The sequence below is a fragment of the Helianthus annuus genome, chromosome 8, assembly GCF_002127325.2.
Source record: "Helianthus annuus cultivar XRQ/B chromosome 8, HanXRQr2.0-SUNRISE, whole genome shotgun sequence".
Classification (NCBI taxonomy): domain Eukaryota; kingdom Viridiplantae; phylum Streptophyta; class Magnoliopsida; order Asterales; family Asteraceae; genus Helianthus; species Helianthus annuus.
This window is the reverse complement of record NC_035440.2, coordinates 3,838,214-3,842,815: the sequence shown is the minus strand read 5'-3', so window position 1 is coordinate 3,842,815 and position 4,602 is coordinate 3,838,214.

Below are 4,602 nucleotides of genomic sequence, written 5' to 3'. Positions count from 1 at the left end.
CAATTCAAAGTTATTATCCCTAGGGTACCACAGACCGGTGTCAGGGTACGCCTTCAAATAACGAAAAATCCTTTTAACAGCTGCAAGATGTGAGGCCTTCGGGTTAACTTGATATCCGGCAAGCAGGCACGTTGGGTACATTATGTCTGGCCTTGATGCTGTGAGGTACATAAGAGATCCGATCATTGCGCGATAGTTTGAGGGGCTAACAGCTTCACCCTTCAAGTCAGGAGTAATTCCGTGATTGGTTGGCAATGGGGTAACAATGGGCGTTGCATCAGACATCTGGAACCGGCTCAAGATGTCACCAACATATTTAGTCTGATGGATGAATATCCCAGACTCTGTTTGTTGTACTTGAAGGCCCAAGAAGAAGGTCATTTCCCCCATAGCACTCATCTCGAATTTATCCTGCATTATGCGCTCGAAATTCCTACACAAGACATCATTAGTAGAACCAAAAATAATATCATCAACGTATACCTGTACCAGAAGAAGATCTCCATCTTGTTCTTTGATGAAAAGAGTGCAGTCGATAAGACCTCTTCGAAAACCGTTCTCCAGCAGATAGTGAGATAAGGTTGCATACCAAGCTCGTGGTGCTTGATGAAGACCGTAAAGAGCTTTCTTGAGCAACCAAACCCGATCGGGATGGATAGGATCTTCAAAACCTGGAGGCTGTTCGACGTACACCTCTTCTTCAACCACACCATGTAAGAATGCACTTTTCACGTCCATCTGATAAACCTTGAATCCTTTGAAGGACGCATAGGCTAGAAAGATTCGAATTGCTTCGAGACGTGCCACTGGTGCATACACTTCGTTGTAGTCGATCCCTTCAATCTGACGAAAACCTTGAACTACTAAACGTGCTTTGTTTCGGATAACAACTCCGCGGTCATCCTTTTTGCATTTGAAAACCCAACGGGTACCAATCTTCTTGTATCCAGCAGGTTTCTCTACTAGTTTCCAGACACCCAGCTTCTGGAATTGTTGCAGTTCTTCCTGCATTGCTTCAACCCAAGCGTTGTCTTTCAAGGCTTCTTTCCACGTTCTTGGTTCTTCCTGTGAGACATAACAAGCGAAGGACCAATCGTTTTGTTGCCCGGATTCTCGAATAGCCGCATACAACCCTGCATTGTTGTTATTTCGCAACATGTTTCTTGTTTGAACGCCACTTTGCACATTTCCAATGATGTTTTGTTGAGGATGGGTATTATGAATCCTTGTTTCTGGATTATCTGGAACTGGAACATTTATACCCAGGTTGTTGAGATTAAGATCAACAACCAGATCAAGGCCCGGAATTGACGAAGAGGATGATGCAGTAGCCTCAGCTGTTCTATGGGCATCCATTGGAGGAGTACCCTCTGAAGTACCATGAACTGCTGTTGTTGGGACTTCTTGATCTGCATCTACAAATTCATCATCCTCTGAAGATTCGTTCAATTCGTTTGCATCATGAAAATCCTCATTGTTGAGAGTATTATTGTTCACCGAAGAAGATGGTTCTTGATTAACAAGAATTGGACGAACCACCGGTGAAACTGTAGCATTGTCACTCTCGAAAAACATCCTAGCCGCAGCATTTTCTTCAACGGCTTCAACATTGATCGAATTGAAGAAGTCATCGTACTCAAACATCCAAGGTTGACCCGGATTTTTGACTGGCAAAGTGTGCCTTTGTACTCTGACCTCAGACCATTCCTCGACCCTTTTAGTCTCTAGATTCCAGACTCGTAAGTTAGGGGTGGCATACCCAAGAAAGTATCCATCAATTGCTTTTGCCCCAAACTTTCCATTAGGATCGATGATTGTGCATGGAGCTCCAAACGGTTCTAGATAAGACAAATCTGGTTTCCGTTTTTGAAGAAGCTCAAAGCAGGTCTTGTTGTGCCTTTTGACTGTAAGGACTCTGTTCAATGTATAACATGCAGAGGCCACAGCTTCAGTCCAGAATGGAATGGGCAACTGTGACTCTACCAACATTGTCCTAGCAGTCTCGATCAATGTGCGGTTCTTACGTTCAGCGACACCATTCTGTTGAGGAGTATAAGCTGCACTAAACTCATGAAGAATACCCTTTGAAGTGCAAAACTCCGTCATGGAATGATTTTTAAATTCAGTACCATTGTCGCTACGTATCCGCCTAACATTCAACTTATACAAATTCTCAATCTGAATGATCAAGTTTTTGATAATACCAAAGGTTTCACTCTTGTGTGCCATGAACGCTACCCAAGAAAATCTTGAATAATCATCTGTAATCACGAGACAGTATTGATCACCCCGAATACTCTTGTGCTTGACAGGACCGAATAAATCCATGTGCAAACGTTCAAGAGGAACTGCCACCGTGTTGATCTTCTTTGTAGGGTGCTTCTTCTTTGTTTGCTTTCCTTTCTGGCACGAAACACAGACGTCTTGAAGATGGAAATTTTTGAGGGGAACACCATTCACCAATTCATTTGAAACCAAATGATTCATCTTGCGTAAGTGAATGTGACATATTCGTCTGTGCCAAGAGATAGTGTCTTTTTCTGTGGCTTTTGAAACGAAACAAGTTGCTTGTGCAGACGTAGTAATAGCTTGGCTCATATCAAGGACGTACAAATCATTTATCCTTGGAGCCGACAAGAGAATCCATTCTTTTGGAATTTTGAAACCCGGCTTCAGCACATAACATCCATTAGCATCAAAGTGTACTGAGAACTGCTTGTCACAGATTTGAGAAACACTAAGAAGATTGTGATCAAGTTGTTGCACAAAGTTGATCTTGTCAAAGCTGACAATCCCGTTGGATATCATCCCTTCACCCGTTATATATCCACCTTTATCTCCAGCAAAAGCAACATAACCTCCTCTAATAGATTTGACGTCGTAGAGAAGCTTCATGTCGCCTGTCATGTGCCTGGATGCCCCACTATCAACAATCCAATGACTACTGATAGTTCCTCCTGAAGCACCCTGCACATGAACTCAAATGAATTAGTTGGAGATGGGGACCCAAGCCATTGTGGTCTTGGGTCTTCCATTTTCATCAATGACAATAACTTCTTGTCTTTGATGGTTGGTGAATTGTGATGGTCCCCCTGATTTAGTAACCGATTTTGGTTTCCAGGTCTGTTTTGTTTTACCAGTGTCTTTCTTTAAAATTTTAACTTCTTGACTGTTTGAAGTTTTAGAATTGTCTGGTTTTACAGCAACAGATTGTTTTTGAACCACATCGATTTTAATTGCTTTCTCAATCTTCTTGACCTGTAGTCGTTTCTGTTTCTTTTCCCTTTCTTTTACAAGTCGGGGATCTTGTTTTGTGGAAACAGATGGCTTACGGTCAGTCTTGCCACGGGGATCATCAACCTTTTCTTTTTGCTTATGAAGATATGGACAATTACGAATAATATGTCCAATGGTTCCACATTCAAAACATGATCTTCGTTCTACAAACCCCGAAGTATCATGTGATCGATTAGCCGATGATGTTGAACTTTGTGAACCCGAGGTACTAGGTTTTGAACTGCTTGGTTCATTCCTTTTCTGTATAATAGCTTTCTTGACAAAATCTAAGTTAGATTTGTTTTCAAAAGTCTCAATTTTATCCGTTCCCGTCGATTTCACAAAGTTAACATTTTTCTTCTTCTTTTGATTCGGCTTCTTTTGGACTTAAGCCGGTGATTTTCCTTTGGGCTTGGTGTGATTTGGCTGTTTTGGCACTGTCGGTAAATTCTTGTTGCCAAATTGTTTTCGAATTTCAGCCTTTGGAATAGGAGGACACTATGTAACTGTAACACGTGGTCCTGTCTTTCCCAAAAACTTACTTGTCGAATTTTCAAAGACTTTACAGATTAAGGATTGATTAACATTCTTAATGGGAAAATCTTTGTCTGAGTAAATTTTATCATCACCAACTAGAGTGTACAGCAAATTCACACTCTCCGGCTCTTCTGCAGATGAGGACTCAGTTGCAACAGTCTTAGCGGGTTTTACAGGGGGATCACATAGAATGTGATTCTCGAGAGGTATGTCCTCATTTTTGGCTACCGCATCAGACTTTGCTGGGACAGTATCATCAGATTCATCATCAGAAGAATCAGCATCCTCAATCACAACTGGAGGATCTTGATTCTGTTCGGCACTTACAAATGTATCTGCTGACACATCTGAATCTGAAGATACTTCCTTTTGGTATCCGAGTCCTGCAGCAAACTCTTTCACATCTAGAGGCACAGATGGTTCAAAGAACACCCTGTCCTCTTCATCAGGCATGGCATCATAATTGTGTCTAACTGGTGGTGGACATTTCTTGTAGCCAATGCATGTGACATCCCTCTTTTCCTTCTGAACATCAATGATGTGATCCAACACATAGCTAGAGCTCAAATAACTGTCTAGCTTAAGCTGGATCGCATCGCTTTCTGTTTTCACACAAGCCATCTCTTTTTGCATAATCTCCAGGCGAGATATATACAAATTAATATCAGTTTGTTTTCTTGAAACCATTTTTGTCAGTTCAGTTTTATCTTTCTTAAAGGTCTCAATTACTGACTTAAATTCTTTTTCATGGTTTTCATAAAACATGTTGGCTTCTGTGCATTTTGAGAG